This window comes from Pseudorca crassidens, chromosome 20 (genome assembly GCF_039906515.1).
Source record: "Pseudorca crassidens isolate mPseCra1 chromosome 20, mPseCra1.hap1, whole genome shotgun sequence".
NCBI lineage: Eukaryota > Metazoa > Chordata > Mammalia > Artiodactyla > Delphinidae > Pseudorca > Pseudorca crassidens.
In genome coordinates, this window is record NC_090315.1 from 38,842,851 (window position 1) to 38,865,442 (window position 22,592).

Genomic DNA, 22,592 nt, shown 5'->3' on the forward strand with positions numbered 1-22,592 from the left:
AAGCTCTCCTATTTCGCATGAGCAACATGAGGTTTGAAAGAATTCCATTTTCATCAGTATGCATGATATGATCTTCAGAGTTTGGTCAGTGTTTGCAGGAATGGGAATTGTGAAATATTTACGCACCTTTGATAAGCACACACACCTTTACAGTTGCTATCGATTAAACGTTTGAAATAAATCTCTCAGCTTGCTGGTCTTTTCACTTGGCTTATTTTTTTCCTCTGCCAAGTAACATGTCCACTAACAGGACCATATGCTGCTTCTCAGATCATTGTCCAATGTAAGAAAACACAGAGATAGAATGGACATATCTCTATAGCTCATATTTGGAATCTCTGGGATTTTTTTTTTTTTTTCTAACAGGGATAGTTTATGATAGGTGAGTGACTCCTACAAGGCTGATTGCAGCATACAAAATCACTGTAAGAATTACCTCCTTCTTTTCTTATGTTATAGCGTTCACCAGTAATTTTTCAAAATCTCCCTGGGTCTCTCTCCAGCCTCCTTTTTAGTCACTAATGCCTGCATGCCCCCTCACAGTAGAGTCTGGTACTGCCAATGAGGTTATAGTTCCCTTATATATATATGGCTGTCTGATCAAGCTGTTTCCTTTGTCCTGAATGATCCCTTCAAGGGACTTCCCTTGTACTTTCACTTACCTGGGTAAGTCATGCACCTTTGATAAGTACACTCACCTTGAAGAATCAGCCCAGGTTTACTGCTTTCAGAGTTGACTATCAGAGCTCCTTCTCTGTGTTCTAGTCACACCCTGTGTTTGTCCCTCCCGCTGTCTTGGTTATTTGTTTTCTAATTTCAAAGCCTCTAATAAGGCAAAGGGCCATATTCATGTTTAGGATGCCTGGGCCATTGCTGAACTGAACCTCTCTATCTGCATTATCAGACAATGTAATTGGCCATATATACATTATGCATCTGCATAATCTTGTTTTCTTTCCCAGTTTTGTTGTCTTGGATTGAAGCACCACTCAGTCTTTACTTTCTCCATCTGGCAATTCCTATAAGACTCAGCTCAGGCATCTCTTTCTCCTAGAAATCCTCATTTTCCCCCTTTCCCACCCCAGTCTTATTGAGATCCCTTTGTCTCAGATCTTGTTTGCCCTCTGAAAACCTCAGACTTAAGACAAGCAAACCAGTTATTACGAGACAGATGAGACCTCCGATAGCATTGCTAAGGATATGGATCAGGACACTGATCTCTGTATCCCTCATATTTGTCGCAATACCTGCTCTTGATAAGCCACAAGAACTCAGTGGACGTGTGTTAAATGTATATGAATGGATGAGTAAGAGGAAAACTGTATGAAAGATAGCTTCTGCAGTACTCAGTCATAACACTCTTTGAAAACTTGCTGAATAAGAGTAAAAATGCACAACTTATATACATTTTAACTATTCAATCAACATTTCATGATCACCTGGATCACCTTCTTAACTACCTTGCCAAACACTGACAGTTATTGGATATTTTTTCCATGTAGATAAAGTGGTGTTCAGGGGAAGCACATTGTTTTCACTTGGAAGTTGTTAATATGTAGCAAAATCAGTGATTTTTTTATAATAGGAATGCAGATGGAGCCTAGAGGTTAAGTGACCCTATAATTTATCATTGAAATACTTTGGAAACAGAAGAGGTCATTAACAACTAAAATGTTGGAACAATTGGCATAAACCTGAATCGACCAGGCAAACTGTGATGAAAGTTTACACTATCTAGAGAGAAAACAATGTTTTTATGACTGTCCTCCTGCTGACATGAAGTTCAATGTCCAAAGGCAATGTGATGGATAATCCTATGAAGATCCTCTCATCGGAGGTTTTTACCTAAGTGTCTGAGGTACCTATGAACCTGACTGTTAGGTATTTCTCTTAGTTACTCACTCTTGCTATGCATCATTACTGTAGTTTGATAGATTCCTTCCTGCAGAACTATATGTATAAAAGAATGTCTAGGGACTTCCCTGGTTGCACAGTGGTTAAGAATCTGCCTGCCAACGCAGGGGACACGGGTTCGATCCCTGATCCGGGAAGATCCCACATGCCGCGGAGCAACTAAGCCCGTGTGCCACAACTACTGAGCCTGCACTCTAGAGCCTGCGAGCCACAACTACTGAGTCCTCATGCCACAACTGCTGAAGCCCATGCTCCGCAACAAGAGAAGCCACCTCAATGAGAAGCCCGCGCGCCGCAACAAAGAGTAGCCCCCACTCTCTGTGACTAGAGAAAGCCCACGTGCAGCAAGGAAGGCCCAATGCAGCCAAACATAAACAAAAATTAAAAAAAAAAAGAATGTCTACTTTGTTGCTGTTCTTCTGCCTTTCCCCTTTCAGAGAGTATGGAAAGAGTAGAGTATGCATATACCTTGTTGGCTGTGCCAGAATCACCCCACCCCCTGGAAGAAAAAGGTGTGGTTGCATGTGTGTGTATATCCACGTGTTGAATTGTGTACTGATGTTGTAAGCTAAGAAGATAAACAACTGGTCTTGGAAGGAGAATAAATCCTGCTTTCCCCTAGATTTACCAAAGTCACAGTCTAAACAATTATAGCAAAATGTCTTTAGACGCCACCCTTCCCCTGGGGGAGAAAAATAGAAGAAATAGTGAACCCTACTGCTCTGTAGAATTTTTTTTTTAATCTGGAGAAAGTTGGTGCTGAATAATGAGTAGGTTGTTTATAGATTTTCTCTTTTGCAAAAACGTCTGCAATAATTCTTCTCTCCATAATTATGCTCCCAGCTAGTCCCCTCTTACATGGAATCTGGACTTTACCATGTGTCGTATTCTGGCCAGTGGGACGACAGAAAACATGGCCCAGTATTTGGTGCTTGCCCTTTTCTCCTACACTTGGGTGTCCTGTAACCAGTACCTTGTGAACAGGTACGAACTGGCCTTCTGGATGATGGGACACACATTGTTAAATCATCTCTATTGCTCAGCTAACATTCAGTCAATCATCACATGTGTTTGGAAGCCGTGTTATATCATCCAGTCCCAGCTGAGCCAGCCCACATAAGAAGAATCACCCAGAAGATCCATAGAGTCATAAGAAATTTTAAAACGTGATTGTTTTAAGCTGCTAAGTTGTGGGTTAGTTTGTTACATGGAAAAACCAACTGAGGGCTTCCCTGGTGGCGCAGTGGTTAAGAATCTGCCTGCCAATGCAGGGGACACGGGTTCGAGCGCTGGACCAGGAAGATCCCACATGCTGCGGAGCAACTAAGCCCGTGTGCCACAACTACTGAGCCTGCGAGCCACAACTACTGAAGCCCACCTGCCTAGAGCCTGTGCTCTGCAACAAGAGAAAAAGAAGCCAAAACCGCAACGAAGCCAAAAAGAAAAAAGAAAAAGCCAACTGATAAAGAAATAGGTACTTTAAAAAGGAGTTATGGTAACAGAAATCTAAAACACATAGCATTGGCTTTGGGACCAGATAGGTGCAGAGGCTGAAAAAGAAGTCAGGAGAATTTTAGGAAATGCTGAAAAACGCAGCAAGAAAACTATTAGATTCTTAGTGGAATCTGTTAAAGTCATGAGGAAAATGCTATAGCAAACTGGTAGTCAACCAGTTATACTGTGGTCAGTCAAGTTGTATAGTAGACAAAAGTTTATAAAATATCGATAGTAACAGAAAAGGTTTTTTTAAAAAATCCCCTAATTAATTTGTAGACTTTGGTTAAGAAATCTTCCAGACAAAATGTTAGAAGTGTCAATTGGCTTCTTTTAGTGAAATATGATACAGTACAGGAAAAGAAACATGAGCTAAAACAAAACAATAATAACAAAAAATGTTCATTCTGTAAGCATTATTTAATGCAGTTTTGGAATAGAAGGCTTACTGGGTTGCACAATAAAACTGTTTCTTAATTAATGTCTCTCAAACAGTAGAAGAGTTTCAGAGTATAAAGTGACCTAGAGTAGAAGTCAGCAAACTATGATGACGGACCAAATCCAGCCTGCCACCTGTTTTTCTAAATAGATTTATTGGAACACAGACATGCCTATAGTTCATGTATTGTTTATTTGCTGGTTTCTCGCTAGAAAGACAGAATCAAGTAGATGTGACAGAGGGCATAAGACCCACAAAGCCTTTTCTATCCCTTTATAGAAAAAGTTTGCCAACCCCTCTCATGGGGTAAAGATCAAATAGAGGGTGAGACTGCCCTTTGTTAAGACATCTAAAAGATTTAAGATGGTACCTCACAGACCAACCTGACTAGAATTTAAGAAAATCTTTAGGGCAGTTTCTTAAAGTGGACTGATATACTGAAAAAAAAATAGACATTTCTCAAAAAGAATAATAGATACGGCTTTTGGAGACATGGACTGGACTCACAGGAAACCTACAAAGTATTAAAAGATAACTTTATGATAAATTAGGAGTTTGGCATTAAAATATACACACTACTATTAATAGATAACTAACAAGGACCTACTATATAGCACAGGAAACTAAATATCTTATAATAACCTATAATGGAAGAGAATGTAAAACATATATATATATTTTTTATATATATTCAGTTATATATATATAACTGAATCACTTTACTGTACACCTGAAAGTAACACAACATTGTAAATCAACATATATTTCAATAAAAAATTTTAAAAAAACATTTTCTAGTTGAAAGCATCATCAACATGGATAAAATTGACTTGACAGTTGTAATTAAAAAAGAAGTCTCAGACACCCAGCAGATGAGAAGGATACTGAGCTGAAAATATGCAATACTTCTTGTAGAAAACAAAGGATTTATCAAGGGATGATCCAGGAACCCAGAGGCAGAGTCAAGAGCAGTGGTGAACCATGAACAAGGCGTCATGTACATAGAGTAGAACCTGGCTCATTTCCCACCTTTGGAGTAAGAGGATCTGGCAACAGGTAACCAGGTGGATTTTAGAGTAGCTATGGACCAGTGACTTCTATCTATCTCACATTCCTCCCCTATCTAAATAGTATCTCCAGTCCAGTTATCCTTTTCAAATTTAACCAGATATGTTAGGTATATGGGGGTACAGATAATGTGTCTTTTCAGTTCATAGTCTCCTGATTGAGAGAAGCTGAAACAAGAATTTCATTTGAATTCAGACGTGTTACAGAGTGTGATTAGCTGATTCTATAATTGTAAGAGGTTTTTGGGAGTCCTGGGATAGGAGAGAGCACATATCGAATGTGAGAAGAATATAAAGGATTTTTGGACAGAAGGCAGACAGTAGTAGACAACAGAAAATGGCCGCAGGATGTCTACTGCTTTTTCTATCAGAGAGTGGCAACTCTTTTCCCTCTCCCCTAATGTGGGCTGCCCTTGTGACTGGCTTTGACCAAAAGAATGTGCTGAAAGTGACAGGGTATATAAGTCCCCAAGCCCAGGAATCAAGTGAACTTTAAGAATCTGCTCCCCATCTGGGAAAGTGTCTACCACCTGAGTCCAGGTTAACCTAGAAGAGGAGAAACCACATGGAATGAGGTTCCAGATGTCCTAGCCAAAGCCCCAGGCAGGCGAGTGAACCACGGTGAGAATAGCTGAGGCCAGCTCAGGCCAGAAGAGATACAGAGCTATAAGCGCAGCAGCACAACTTGCTAATGCACAAAACTGGGATTAAATTAAAGGGTTGCTGCTTTATGCCATCACAGGGTCACCTTATGAGGAGGCATTCAACTTAGAAATGTTTCTGGAACTCTTTCTGGTTGCGTGTTCTAGCTGAATAATAACAGTAGCTACTATATGCGGGGCATCTTCTACATGCCAGGCACTTTACATACATTATCTCTAATTCTTACAATTATAGTGCTAAGCAGTCTATAAATGATAGCTATTATTATGCATCACACTCTGTGGTAAATGCTTTACATCATTATCACATTTAATCCTTAAAATCACTTCTATGATAGGCATTATTAACCCAACCTCACAAAGAAAGCAACAAAAGCATGCAGACCTTAAATAATGAACCCAAACACACAGAGTTAGTAAATGGCAGACCAAGGATTTCTGTTTGGATCTATTATAATCTAAAACCTACTTTCTTTTTACCAGTACTACTCTGTATCTTGGCAGATGGAAATCCTAGATAGTGAGAGTTCTTTGTCAGGTACGTATAAACACCGACAATGGATTATTTTCAACTTTGTTCTCAGACGTGCCTTTCTGGAAGCAAAGGGAAACATCGAAGAAGCTGTCCACACTCCTTAGTGACTTCTTCCCAGAGCAATATTGACTTTCCAATGTCTTTCCCTGGCACGATTCACAACATCAAATGTATCCATCCCTGGAAGGAGCTTTTTGCATCACTGGTTTTCAAGTTATCTCTTGGGTTCTGTCATGTTGGGAGTGATGGGGCGATGGAATGGACAGGGTCTCTGGTCCTGTCTTTCACCTGTTTCAGTCATAGAAACTTCATATCTATGTGTTCTATATAATTACGGTACCTTGAGAAGAATAGCTTAATATAAGGATTCCTCTATTAAAAAAACAAGCAAAACCAAGTAATTCTGCTTTATGCAGTTTCCCATAGTATAGATGAGACCACTGGGCCCTGAGAGGGGAAGCCATCTTCCAAAGGCTTTCAAAGATAGAGCTACAGTAGAGGTAGAACACTCAGAAATATTGCCTTTTTTTCCTTATAGGACGTGCTGTGAGGCTGTTAGTAGGTGAAATTCCCAATAATCAATCTTTGGTGTGCACAAAGGTTCTGTTTAGTGTCCCTTAAGCCCAAAAGAGTTAGCTGGATATTTAAATAATGTATTACCATGGCCTGTATTGAGGATGGGATGATGGATGAAACCAATTCTAGATTCATCAGAATTTTACTTGGGACACCTTTGGACCAGGTCATGGCCGTGTTTAGGCCAGTTCACTTAAGTAGTGACCTCTGGGATTAGAGGCATTGCTAAGACATTAGACAGAATGAAGTTGCGGACGCTGTCCTGAGCATCATAGAACGTTTAGCAGCATCTCTGACCTTTTCCCACTAGATGCTAGTAACATCCCACCCCTGTCTCAGCTGTGACATATCCAGACATTGCCAAATATCTCGTAGACTACAAAACCACATTCAGTTGTGAACTACTCATTTGATGTAGGCACTAAAATAATTTATTTGATCATCACTTTTTAGCAGTATCCAAAAGAAAACTAAATTTACAATCCAAAACGATAAACAATATTGCACTTATCATAGAAAGCAAAAACAGAACTTGAGTCAAGACTAACGCAGCTTTTAGAGTGTTTGGTTTTTAACTGAGTTATAGTAACTGAGTTGTGCAGGCACTGAAGTGTTTGTGGATGTTTCAAAATGACCTGCTTTTCATGAACATCAAATTTTTGATCTATCTGCAGAAAAAAATGGATTGATAGCTGATATCAAATTTGATCCGAGATCCTGGATATAAAAAAAAAGTTTTCTTGCTATAAAATTTTAGCTGTGTGTCACTTACATTATATTATGTCACATCTCACAATGACATATTGCAATGTAATGCAATGTAAGTCACATAATAGACAACTGCAATTCATAACTTTCTGAACAGGGAGAGTCATTCTTTACAGAGAAGCTTCCCAAGGGGAGGGAGGGAATCCCTCTGCTGAGATCACTCATAGCACTGATACTGCTGGCCTATCTGTGACTTATCTTCTCATCCTGTCTGTACTATTTATTTTTCCAACTTACCTTCCTTTTAAAACGGACATTCCTTCACATCTTCTGGTTGTGATGGAGCTGTCAATCAAGTGGCTTGTCTCCAGTGGAAGGTGGGGACTTACCCAGGCTGAACCAACAGGGAACTCAGGGCTGCTACTAGCCTAAGGTTGCATTTGTGTGAATTAAAATATGTATTCATCTTTTTGAAGTTACAGCCTCACAGAGTTCAAGGGCTTGGTGATGAGATGGTGCCTTTCTAAAAATGAGACACAGGAGACTGGGCTGGGATCATAGCTTCTCAAGGGGAGTGTGTGCTGGTTTTCAGTTGTCATTCCTCCCAGGGCTGAGGGCCTTGCACAGGGAGCAACTCATACAACTGTAGCCCTGAGCACATTTCATCTCTGTAAATACAGAGAATGGCTTTTGAGTCACATGCTCATCTCCTAGGTCAAACAGGGACCCCATTGTTTTAAACCAGGAATTGATATGAAACCTGGCATAGAGAAGATCTCTCATTTACAAACACCAAGCTGTGAGATCTGTATAGGTCTACCTTGTCTGCAAGCTTTCTTTCCCACTCTTTGGAGAGAATGTACAGGGAAGGCAATATAGCACAGAGAAAGAAAGCAGAGGAATAGTGCTAGGGAAAGATAGGAACCTATAACATCTTTGGGGCACCTGGATCTGGTCATGATAAAAGCCAATTAAACTCTGGACTTTTTGTTATTTGGGCCAGTTTACATTTATTGTTTAGGTAATTTGAGTGGGTTCTTCTGTCACCTGTAAGCAAATAAGTTTTTAATAAGCATATGCACTCTCTCCATCTAGTTTTTTTTTTCTTTTTAAGAGAAGTGGTGTAAGCTCTTCACAAGCTCTTCTGTGTGAAGCTACATTAAATGCATGCATTCATTCAACCGTTTCTTACATTTTTTAAATGCAGCCACCATCTGTTGCTCTTCCCTTCGAGCCCATGCAATATACTCTAAGGTCACATAGTTTGTTTTTTAAACTCCTTGTAACACTGTAAGTAATGCCTGGATGTACCCATCTTAAGAGAAGACTCGGGCTGAGAAATGCAATACTTATCAAAGTTCAGCTAACAAGCGATGCAGCCCATAGTAAGAACCCAGTCTGGGAGATGGCTTCCCTACCTTGTGTGACTGTCTGTCATTGCTCACTTTCATCATTGTTGCTTCTGAGAGTATTTTATGTATTAGAAGCCCAAGGATGTCACAAATTTGTCAGATCAAGGATAATAGAATCACAGCTGGAACAGCCCATGCTTCCCCTCTTTCTTCCAATTTTCTCTGCATCCTAACTTTTTCCCTTCTAAGCCCTCTAAGAAAACAAACTAATGCATGCCGTATGTCAAGAGGCTCAGACCCTCACATTGTAATGTGAATGGTCTTGCTTCTATAAGCCCAACATCCAATGGACTTAAAAAAGTGGAGCTCGCAGGGACCCATGGAATTGACTAGTAAATTATGGACTCTACCTGCTTAATCTCCACAGTCTGGTTTTGGCCTTGGTTTCCTAAGTTTCCCCGAATCTCCTAACAAAACTGACTGATGACTTTCCTGACATCTTATTTTGTTCTTTTCATCTTTGCCCTCCTATGGAGCCATAGGTACCCATGGAACAAGCACCTTGGCTGGGTGCTACTCTTAAGAAGGAGAGTCACAGGTGGGAACATCTACATCCCTACTAGTGAGAAGTTTTTTTACGTTTTGGAAATTCCTGCTGCCATATCATCCTCACTAATTTGACCCTTCTTATCCCTTTTTGGGATCAGCTTGAGACCTAGGATACATTTCAGGGAAGGTTTTATATAGCTAGTTTAACCCCTTAAGTTCCATTCTTACCTGCTTCCTTCTTTCCTCTTGTAAGGTCCCACCAGCTTTGCTACTTGGTCCACCTGAATTATGGTACTAAAAACCCCACTGCTCTCCTGTTCTCTACCACCTGCTCATTCTCATCACCCTTCTGAGGAGGAAAGGCCCTGATGAGAGAAACTTTATGATGCTAAAACTGCATGTTCTATACTTACAAACAAGACCCAGCACATACTCCAGTAACATATTTCCAGGAGAATCTTGCACAGCCAAGATTTGGATTTTAAATTCTCATTTTACAATTCCAACATTGGAAATTGTGCCTTGAGAGAAATAAGTAATTCCTTGTTAATGGTGCTTTGCTTATTTTGAAAGACATTGTATTAAGGGATTAAGCAAGTGAGTAATATAATAAAAACGATGACTGCCTTTGGAAATGTGCTTCTTTATAGCTTTTACTTACAAACTTTGCTTATACTCTTTATACCCAGCATTATTTTTGTACTTAGGTTCTTATTCTTTTCCTCCAGTTCTTTTTAGAAGCTAATGTGCTTTTCTTCAGGTTTATTAATCAGAATACCGTATTGATTGCAATATCTGTGAAATATGGGTGTGTATTATATCTGTGAAATATGGGTGTGTGTTGAGGGCACATTGTATTTAATTGTCAGCTTTTTAGTGGAACATTATTTTTCGTAGCTGGATATAATGTTAATGATACATCTCATTAACAATATATTATATTTGGTGACATTAAAGTTTTAAGGCATCAGATTAGAGTTGAGGCTTTCAATCAGAAAAAGGCAAAGATAGTCTGTTGGCCTGATATGGTTTCAGGCCACTATGATTGGCTTATCTCCATTGCAAATGATTCACTAGACTATATTGAGGTATAGGTCCAATGCCCTAGTTTAAGTCCCTACTTTGTTCTATATGAACATAATAACCCTAGAAATATCCAGGGAAGAAAGGATACTAATCTAGGTACCCGTCAAGTATTTATGTGCTCATAACTTTAGATCATGTAAATGTCACATCCTATTACTAAAAAGTATGTAAAAACTGTTTATGTGGAATTGAAGTACTACAAAAGTCCCATTTCCAAAAAATAGTAAATATTTCTAAATGCTTTTTCTTTCCTTTTAATGCATTTTAGACTCTTTGTATTAAAAAAAAAGTTTGAATGATTTATCTGTGTTCTCTTCGTCCTAATGCGTTGTGTATATATTTGAGTGGTTATGTATGATCGTTGAATAGGATAATGCAGCCAGATCTTTCACCTTTTGAATTAGACAGTCCTTCCAGATTTTGGCAACATGTTGACTCTCAGTCAGTTTTTGTGGCTTTCATTTTTCTATATTTTTATATCATTTTCTATACCTATATAGAAAGATATCTTTCTATATCTTCACTAAATTTAGGGTGGAAAGTTGTGCAAGACTGAACCAGGTCTATTAGCCCAATACAAGAGTCATTGTTCTCTTCCTAAGCATAGGAAACAAATGCTTTACTATGTTTCTTAATAACTCAGTATCATTGTAATGAATTTCAAAGACCCCTGTGAGGATCAGACACACACAGTCTAGAATCACACTTGGCATGTAGTAGATGCTCACTAAGCAGTAGGCATAATAAGGTTTTGTGTAGGCCTGCAATATCTACAGTAAATCATTTGTTTTAGTATTCTTTTTTGATGCTTCCAGGTTTTCTGTAACTAATACTGTGACTGTCTTCTCTGATGTTTAGCTATTAGTTTCTAACGTTCTATAGTTTGAAAAAAGAAAGCACAAGTGTTTGAAAATTATAAATGAAATATCAACAGTTTTACTGAGCACATGTTCTAGAAGCATAGTGTAAGGCATTGAAAGGCAGCAGGTGCTACTGGTGAGAATGTAGCTTTAGAAGCTTGGTAGCAAGCTGCATTCTGTACCTGGCAGGTCAGTGAACATATCTGAGCTTCAATTTCCTCATCTGTAAAATGGCAATAACAATACTCACCCTGAATATATATGGTAATAGATAGATATTATGTAAATTATCTGAAATAATAGGTGCTCGATAAATTTTAGCTATTTTGTTTTGCACTTTGATATATAACTCATGCAGAGTAAGAAAGTACAGATTTGTCTTAAAATAACCACAGGACTTTTAAAAAATATCCTAAACAGAGATGTAAGCATACTTTCTAATCTTTATAATCATTTTTTATATTTCTCAATGAAAGTTATTTTGTAAGCAATTCTCTTTTCATGGTATGTAATGTTAGATTATTCCTTGAAAAAAAAAGTTCTTACAAAATTAAACATCCATTTTTAGAATAAATATTTTAGAAAGACAGAAAAGTTATAACAGGATTAATACAGGGGTATAGGTTTTCTTCTTGTTTCTTGCCTACCCAGTCAAAATGTGAACTTTATACAATTACCTGCGTACATTTTACTTCTCTTTGGGCAAAAAAGATAATGAATTCTAGATAATTGTCTCTTAACCATTCTAAAACTTTATTGAACTTTAGCCTACCAACATTCATAACAAAGGCAAGTTTTATGTCAACTCACAATATGTTTCAGAATATGGCCAAAGTTATTATTTGTTTGTTTTGTTTCTTTGTTTTGCGGTACGCGGGCCCCTCACTGTTGTGGCCTCTCCCGTTGCGGAGCACAGGCTCCGGACGCGCAGGCTCAGCGGCCATGGCTCACGGGCCCAGCCGCTCCGCGGCACGTGGGATCTTCCCGGACCGGGGCACGAGCCCATGTCCCCTGCATCGGCAGGCGGACTCTCAACCACTGCGCCACCAGGGAAGCCCCAAAGTTATTTTTTATTTTTAAGATATAAAACTGTGCACTGAGAAAAAAAAAAATTAAATGTATCTGTTACTGATGTACATAATGTGTAGATCATGATGTTTACATCGATTCACTTCCTAGGGCCATTAGTAACCTTTGTGTGCATGCATGAGCGTGTGTGGAAAAACCTTCAAAGTGTGAGACGCACTGTTTATCCTATGAAAAGCATCAAGAATAGATGCAGATATACTCAAAATATGAAGTACTACTTCACTAATTTATTTTTGGGACTCAAGCAAACTCTCATGATCATAGAGTTTATGAATCTCCATGTCTCACTGCATTTTTCTTTTAAAAACGTTTTTGGTAATTCCCTATTTCTCCTTTAAGTAAACTATTCATATATCTGATCATTCTTCCTTAACTTCAACAGGCACCTCTACCCAAAACTGTGTCTTATCTCTGCAAAAGTTAGTTCAAACTCTACCTTTTTGAGAGATTTTTCTGTAAATCAATACTGAATCCAGTAATTAAATACCTTCATAAAACTCTTAACTTTCCTTGTCTCCAGCCTTAGAAGATAAGCAAGACTTACCAATTCTGAACTACTGGAACCATGTATCATACATGATTGAGTTATTTTGATGTAGGGGAATAATTTAATTCTATAACATGTCCAGAAACCTGCTCAATGAGTTATATACAACCTATAATATTGTAGAAGCATATCTTTTAATAATACTGTCCAGTATTTTAATGTGGATGAGATTTGGTACAATAATTTCTAATGTAAAGATCACTTCCATTTGCATTATGTCTTTTGAAGGTTGATAAAGACAAAATACATAGAGTATCTAAGTTCAGGTACTGCCCTTGGCATTTATCCTACATTCTTTCATTTGCTCATCCCAGCAATTTTGTTTTGACGTAGTTAAACACGGTCTGTTACAGAAAGTTAAAAGCCTTGTCCAAAGTCACATCTTCGTTAATTGGTGGATGTGGGATTTGTCTGATTTCAAAGTTTGTACTATTTCTCCTAATACCATGGGTTTGCACGCTCAGTATGTTAGAATAGATGAGTCCTTAGCTCCCAGCCCTAACCTATTCATTTTGTGTGAGAGGAAACTGAAGTCCAGGGAGAAGTATATCACAGTGTGACCTTGATGAAACTAGCAATGCCTGTCTGGCCAAATGAAAGCAGGAAACTCAGAGAAGGATGACTGTGTTCAGCACACCAGGTACCGTATCACCCTTTTTTCAGACTGCTTTAAGATAAACAGCCTTCAAAAGTCTGAGAATAATATACTCAAGCAATAGAGAGAGGAAATTCTAGTAGGCAGTCTACTAGGATGAAAGCAAAGGCAATGAGTAAACCAAAGAGGTCCAAGGACAACAATTACTATCTTCCTTTACGAAGTGCATCAGCACGTTCATTCTGGTGGCAGCTTAGGGAACAGAACAGGCAACAGATAGAAAATGAATCCAACATCATGTCCTGAAATCAGTACAATACCATCCTCTAGTTGCCAGGGGCCCTCAATAAACATTATACTACATTGAAAGTTAGCTAAAACATGTTAACTGACAGGTCTCTAAACCAGCTGTGCATAGCAACTGGAAAAGGCATGAACTATTTACAGGGAGACTTGGACCAAAACTAGAATGGATTCTAATAAACCTGCAAAAATAGAATCATCAGCCCCAGCTCACAGTGCTACAGCACAAATTGCAGTGATGACTGTGGATCACTGTGAATTTGGAAAGAGCTCACCAAAATTATTTGACTCTGCAAGCAGAAAAGCATTACAGAGTATAGTTCAGCATAGTTTGTCTAAGCTCAGGAATCACGAGGACACCAATCTGAAACTCACAGGAGAACCATGTGTTCATGAGTACAGATGTGTGTCACCACCCCGATCAGCCAACTGCTTTGTAAAGATGGGAGAGATGGAATCTAGGAGAACCTAACTCTTTATATAGAACCAGTTTCACAAGTTGGGTAAGATTTAAAAGGGAACATTGTTTATGACAGTATGGAAACTAGAATGTGTGATCATTCCTCCTCATATCATAGTATTTTGCAGGCTAGCCTGTGAATTTCTCCACTGTATGACAAAAAGCCATGTTAAATTATAGCTGTTCTCTCTGAGAATTCAAATTAGTATAAGACTGAGTCCTAAGGAGAACAAAAATACTCTGTACAGGAGGACAAAAACAGTGTATATGTGATTCACTGTTTTATTTTGAATTTCCAAAGTAGTGCCTTGCACGTGGTAAGCACTAAATAAATAGGTATTGAATGAATATATGAGTGAATAAAGATATGGTGTGTTATCAATAACCTCAGAGGACAGTGGAGGAGATACTCCTTGACTCAAGACAGATACTCATGTCTACCTTAGCAGTTATCACAGTCCTGCAAGAGAAAAGCAAATCAAACTTCACAGAAACCGTTAAGCACTCCATTGCTCTGCTCACAGATGAGGGGAACCTGGGTTGTTATGAATGACTAGAAATTAGCTAGATGGAAAATAGAGGGAGCAGAGGATGTATATTCCAGACAAAAGGAAGGGATATAAAAAACATAATTGGTTTTGCGTTTTCAACCTAAAGGATGTATAAGACAGGAACAAGGTAAAAGAGAGAGAGTGATGGAAAATAAAGTTGGGGTGATAGATGTCTCTCGTCGTTGCCTTTTTAAAGCACACTGCTATTGATTTTTAAAACATACATTTGAAGTCTCTGTATCTAGTATCTAATATCTTCATAATCTGCCTATTTACTAAGGCGCTACTAGCTCAAAAATTATATCATTCTATCAACTCTTAAATATCCCATTTGCCAATATATAGAGAGCTATATGCAATTGGATCAAGTCCTGTGGAAACCTACAATTTTTAGGTACTCTTTATTTTTATCCATTGATTATGTTATGGTAATGAGGGTTATATCCAAAGAACAACTTAAGTTACCCAAATACTCTTCTTTCCCATTTCTCCTTTCCCCTCTGCTTTACTCATGGTCAGTGTTTACCAGTAGGTTCAATTATTGGCCTTTCAGGTAAGGGACAGTTGAACAGCATATAACTACTTATCACCCAAATCCTTATTTTAGGTTCCTTTTTAATATTTTTGTTTGTTACATTGGGTGAATGAAAGAGGCTCAGGGGGTCACAAATTTGTAGAAGAAGGAGAGAAAGAGAGGAAGGAAACTAGTATTTATTGAGTGCCTTCTATTTACCAGACACTAAACTTAGCACGTTTTTATGTTTTTACTTAAATTAATATTTTCTTAAACAAAACAACATAGGGATAATTATTACTTTCAGTTTATAGATAAAGGCTCAAGGTTACTCAGTGATTCGTGTGAGTTCTCACAGTTCATGTTCAGAAGCGCTAGGATTCAAAACTAAATACTATTAACCAGGAAGCTTGTGCTATTCTGTATTCCACAAGGGCTCTCTCTTTTATCCTTCATTCTAATGCATCCCAAGTCAACTTTTTACATGTTTATCTATGCAAGTGTCCCCTTTACTGTTTCCAAATTATTTCTCTGCCTTCTCTATACACTTCAATAAACTGAAGGATCCAAAGCACATGGTGTGATATTCGGGTCACATCCCTAGACGGAACGCCACATATGCCTAATGTTGTGTCTATAAAGTGCTCAGATTAATTCAAAATGCAAACTTCTGGGCGGAAAAGAGATGAAATGATTGTCAACTACATTTAATACTTTTTTAGAAGAGGAAAATTTGCATAGACTGACAGCTCATTTTGTTTCCACATCCGATTTTAATATCTGGTTGTTCTTACCAGAGGACAGTCATGTTTATTTGGCACACACAAAATCCCCAGACCTATTTTCATGCTTGCAAATAGATGGTAAGTCAGTAAATAACATTATTCTTTAATGACACAAACAACAAAGTGGTCCAAACAAGATTTGATAAATTCAAAAAAAAGTTCTCTGAGTAATTCTTTTTACTTCCCCTAATGTTCAATCTATTCCTTTATCGTTCTATTTTTCTTTTGAAGCAAAAGTCTCAGCAAGCAAAATTCTCAAAAAAAAAAAAAAGTTTCTATGCCATAAGGTATCTTTAAGATAACTGAGATAACTTCAAGATAACTAACCATGTGCCCATGTGTCTCTTCGTTTTTCTTTCAAAAACCCTCAGAATTAGAATTCTCTGTAAGAACCAGAAAAGATTGCTAGCAAATTGACAGCAAAGCTCTGAATCAACTCATAACTTTGAATAGCATATGGACAACACACATATGAGCATATGCAGTGTATCTAAATTACATCCATAGGAGTCAGCAGTCTCAGAACTAAATTGTCTTCTATAACATACACTGAAAAATAGATACTGTGCTGTGCTATGTCTGACCAGAGCAATAATTTTAGGATTTTCAGTTTTTGCAAAGGAAATTCTTAGCTTCTGTGGGTACTCTTGTATTATGATTTTTAAAAAAGCAAACAAACATACAAAAAAGATTCCGAGACGATACAAAATAACAAGAGTTTTCTAAAAACTACTTAAGCAAAGAAAATCTAGTTTTCTGAACCAAGCTATACAGTCACACTCAACTCAGAAAGTGAAAGTACAGATCTGTTATCTATTTTTCTTAGCTTGCACATCATCCTTAATTACAGTTTAAACGACAAAATGAAACATAAATGGCTTTTTATCAACGAAACATTGCTGGAAGCATAAACAATAAATTATGAATTACTGAAGCAGAAGCCTTTTTGGATCATGTATGCATAATGCTATTCTGCATATTCGGAATCCCAGTTGGCCCTTCTGTTCCATGCAAATTGAGCACCACCTTTTATGATTGAACACTGAGGAAGAACACCTTACTTCATATGGGTAAAAGCTAACACCAAATATGAAAGAGACCTCTTATCAATGTTTGATGCTGTGGAAAAGTCTACTATGTGAGCGGAGTAGACAGGGTCACCATGTCTACTGTATGTAGACATGCGTGTATAGGTATTCACTACCACACTCGGCCAAGCGCACAGTTTTCACGTGATGCTTAGGTATGGTAGCCTGAGAAACCCAATAATAATGGATCCACTGTCACTGAGGGATTGAGGCTTCTTTTTTCTTTTTTTTTTTTTTTGCGGTACGCGGGCCTCTCACTGTTGTGGCCTCTCCCATTGCGGAGCACAGGCTCCGGACGCGCAGGCTCAGCGGCCATGGCTCACGGGCCCAGCTGCTCCGTGCGGCATGTGGGATCTTCCCGGACCGGGGCACGAACCCGTGTGCCCTGCATCGGCAGGCGGACTCTCAACCACTGCGCCACCAGGGAAGCCCGGATGGAGGCTTTTTAAAGACCACTTGGGGAAAGAGATGTTATTTAGGAGAGTCTTCTGTTAGTTGCAAAGCAACTTGGTGTAATGGAAGAATTTAACGAGACTGGTGGTGTCCAGAAAGAGGACAGTTGGCTTACCAAGGTCCTCTTTGCTGTGTGGATAATCAAGGAAGGCTTTTCAGGTCTAATTCAGCCCAGATGGGGCAGAGAGACTCTGCCTGCCTGGAAACCTAAATCCTGAATACAGGAGAGGTGTGCCTGAGGATTCAGCTGGAGAGAGGATGGAGGGCTGAGGATCAGCTCTGGCTGGCTTGGAATGTGGAAAACCCACTTCCACTTTCAAGAAGTAAATTTTAGTTTGGGGACAAGAGGCGTCTGAATTAAGTTGACATTATTCAAAAAAGCAAAGGAAGACTCTAATTTTCCAGCTTATACAAAATGATTCCCACAGAGTCTGTGTGTTGGGAGGTTGTGGATGATTTAAAACAACTTGATATGCTAGAATGGAATGTCATCTTAACAAATTGGAAATTGGGATTAGCCATTTTATGGAGAAAGCTTAGTTTAATATTGGCAAAGGAGAGAGAGAAAAAAAAAAGCCTGCATATTTAAAACCAGGTCCAGGAATCCCAGCTATTTCGTGGCTGGTAAATATTTTCATTCTTTCCCCACCTTCTCATCTTCCTATTTTTTTCCCTTTTATGTTTCTATGATAATGCCCTTTAGACTGCAATACATTGCAATGCGTACTAGTAAGGATCATTAGTTTCACAACTACCAGTGAGGCCAATTTCAGAACTACTGTACAACATTCAAAAATCAACAGAGTTATAGCTGCAAAGGGACCTGGTTGAGAATGATAAGCCATCTCTTCCATGAAGAGATGGAAATTTAGGAATTAATGGATTCACATAAATAGGATCTTGTCCCATTTCATGATGGGTAATTTTCTATGTGCCAGACACTGGGATAATAGCTGTCTAAGCCCTCAGTTACTCATCCATCAAAGCACACCTAAGGGGTAGATAGGTAGTATCTGGTATTACAGATGATGGAACTGAGGCTTAAAATAACTTGCCTGTAGTCAGTATTCTCACAAGGGATATTTCTAGAGGATAAAAAGACATGAAACACATAGTGATTGAAGTTGGCCATTGAGTTGAGATGGAAACCCCACCAAATAAAACATGAATTATACTCTAAACAGGTAACCATGGAATGGATATTGAGATAACCCAAGACACACTTATTTCAAAGCTCTAATCACCATCTCCATTATCTAAATTAATTATCACAATCATGCCTTTAGAGTGAGGTTCTTGTTAATAGAATTTTGGTTAAAAAAGAGTCACCAAGAGGAGAAAATAAAAAATATTAGTGTCATCAGATATTCTGGTTCCCCTCTGTCTTTCCTTAAGCCTAATCAAGCTATAACTAAGGCCAAGTCTATGTCTTTCCTTCCCACAGACCCTCTTTAGGGGAGCGTTTTATGTTTATCCTTATTTCTCTATACATGTGATTCAAATATTTCAGTATAAAACATGAAGACGCCCATTTCTCCAGCCTGCTTTCTGGCAATTTCAATCAAATCTTTTAACTGCAACGTGCAGGCTGGCGAAGATCATGTTTCTGCCGACCTCACATTTTCTGCATGCAAGAGATTTCTGTATCTGGAAAAGGTTCATTTATCTTCCCTGACTTGTTAATATGTAATTGCTGAGTATCTTCTGTTTTCACAATTAGAATGGAAGCCACTACTGAAATGCTGTCAGTCAAACTCCTTTTGTTTATAAATTCATCCAACTGGAAGATGAAGAAACCGATGTCTGAGCTGTATAATTGAGAAGATTCAAGGTGTTGTGGTTGTTTGGTGTGTACATGTGATGTGAGTGACTCATCACATTTTTTTTTTTTTTTTTTTTTTGCGGTACGCGGGCCTCTCACTGCTGTGGCCTCTCCCGCTGCGGAGCACAGGCTCCAGACGCGCAGGCTCAGCGGCCATGGCTCACGGGCCCAGCCGCTCCGCGGCATGTGGGATCCTCCCGGACTGGGGCACGAACCCGCATCCCCTGCATCGGCAGGCGGACTCTCAACCACTGTGCCACCAGGGAAGCCCTCATCACATTTTTGACCTTTGTTTTCACCTTTATCTGTATTGAAGTTTGCTTTCCTATTCTGGCAGAAATATAATTCTCATATATTCAGAAAGAGAATTATTTATGAAATCACTCAACTGTATAGGAGACAAGAGACAGTTAATTTCTATCTCATTTTGTTTTTGATTATGAATTAGTCAGCTGAAAATTGCAGAAGGACCAAGCTGTATGAGAGAGGAGAATGATCACAGCAACTTCGAATTGAAAGACATGCTGCAAGTTTCTTAGAAAATGCCAAATACTGAAACCATCTCCCTTAAAGATCCAATTAAAAAGAGGGTTCATCCACCTATCAATTATGGATTTGAATGTCTTGGCTGTCTCAAAATATTAACCTTCATCTGCTGGGCTAGGACTTGTAAATCATGAAGTTCTCAGTGGAGAAACATCAGCTATTGACCATTTTAAAGTCCATCTGAAGAAGGAAAAGCAATCCTGAATATGAGTTTATCATTTGATTCTCTCACATTTCAAACATAAAATATACCATAGTTTTAAAATAAATAATGTCTAGTATTTGAATTTTTTTGGTTGTTTTGTGTTCTCTCATCATTAATAAGGAATGAGAAACAGGCTCACAAGACAACATTTTATCTACCTTCTTATCAGTATATCTCCACCATTTTAAACCTGACAACTTCTTTCCATTGCTTTGTTTCTAAATGTTAAGAGGAGACAAACTGTGTTTTTTTTCCTACTTTCATGGAAACTATCCAGATGCCAAAAAAGTGAAACAAAACTCATGCATTTCTGATCCAGGAAAAGGGAGACAGAGTATAAACTTGACATATCTGTTCCAGAGACCTGTGTTCATGATTAATTCTATGGAGATGTTGAATATTTGGATCCTAAATCCAAAATCACAGAGAACATATGTCCTAGTTTCCACAAGACTGTCCTGGTTTATGGTGTTTCTAGGCATAAATATAAATAGCAACCCCTTTCACTTTAAAAAATATCCCATTTGGGACAATATACGGTCACTCTTTGCAAAATAAATCAACACATAATTTTAAATAAACAGTCAGGGCACAGAGAGTGTTCTTTCTGTCCATTTTGTGATACCTAGCTTTTTTTTTTTGCAATTATTTCACACACACACACACACCTGTGAGGTAAGTCAAACCTTAAATCCTATTTTCTAGTTTCAAGATAAAACAGATAATCCACATGCCTTAAATATTCTACTACGGGGTTTATTGAAATGTGGGTTGCAGCACGAGGAGTTTTCCTAGGTGTACAAACTTTTACTTCGTACTAATTCTAAAAAGTAGAGAAAACACTTGAAATTCATCCACTGTAGGACTAAAATATCCTCTTTCAAGGGTTTAGGGCATAATAAATATAGTACAAAACTACACTTTCACAGGCACCCAGTAACTACCTCTCATTCATCCAGCATATGTTTACGCCGTGTCTTGGACGGGCCATACCTGTAATGGGCACATCTTGAAATTGCAGAATGCACAGAAAGCGCCAAGGAGCTCAGACCTTTGGGATGGGAAAACACTTCTTCCCAGAGAATCTTTAAATGTAGGGCATTTGATATGCAAAAATAATGACTAGTACCTATGAGCTCACAATCAAAGTAAGCATGGCTCACACTTCTGCACAGACTTTCAGCTCAGTTTGGAATTGCCGAGGGGGCTCTCATCTTAGGCGTGGTCACGGGGCTTCCACAAAAAAAAGAAATGTTGGCGGCGTTATCCAAAAAACAAAGACAATGTACTTGGATTAGAGCTCCTAATTCAGGGAGGCTAACACTTGTAACTCCTCTATTGAGGAGAAAGATCAAGATTTCATTTCCTTAAGGTTTATAATAGTGGAAGCCAGCTGAATGAGTAATATCTATATCATAGCTTTCTCATTTCCTTTTCTGTGATGCATCCCCAAAGAACTAAGTAGCATTTTGTTAAAGGGTAAGGCCAGAATATATTTAACAAGAGCCAGAAAATGTTATTTCACTTCATAAAGGAAGTTTTACCAAAACTCACTACCTCCTTGAAACAGAACAGAGAAAATGAACCAAATGTCATGAGCCAAATTTTACTCTTCAGATTGAGCATAGTTTTTATATAGACCATTCATAAATCTAAACACTTGCCTATAGTAAAGCCAGAAGACAGCCCCAGATGATACATTTATTCTGCTAATCATTCTAAAACAGCTGAAACTAAGGCTTAAATACTTCTGAGCCAAAACAGACAGCTAAAAATCCTTGTTAAATGTACAGCAGCTTAGTAAAGAAAAACGCACAGATGAGATAGACTTTTTTTAAATGATCTATGACCTTCATATGTAATAGACAAGAGTTAAGGGAAATGGTTAACCCGAGCTTGGTTCTCAAGAAATAATGAAATGGATTAAATATTTTCTGTGAGTAAAAGACTTAACAAGAAAATCAGTTCATATTAGCTCCAAAATAATACTGATAAGGAGTGTCCTTCAAGAAGGATTTTCTGATCTAATTGCTATTGTCAAAGTTGGTACAGGCTTAAGACAAATACCTCTAATGTGTACCCACAAACCAGATGAAATTAGAATAGGCTTTCCCTAAAGACTTGGTAAACATTCAATTAAAACTTAACAACTGCCAAGTATAAGCCAGCCCCTCCTCTATCAGATATCTCGGTATAATGTACTTGGATAACATCAGATATCTCAGTGAAATCACTGGAACTTTCACAGGGGTTAAATCTTACTGTCCGTTTTTTTTTTAAAGTAAGGTGATTGAGGTATTCCCCGGGATAAAATTAACTTGCACATTCACAATTCCCTTATCTATTGTTTCAATATTGGAAAGAGGAAGTGATGTAATTACCATGCCTTTAG

The 22,592-nt window shown here is 38.3% G+C and overlaps 1 protein-coding gene across 4 annotated transcripts in view; it reads right to left on the bottom strand.

Moving 5' to 3' along the window:
* Positions 1 to 22,592, bottom strand: part of CDH8 (cadherin 8) — a 386,150-nt gene that overhangs the window by 35,365 nt on the left and 328,193 nt on the right. The window lies entirely within an intron of this gene.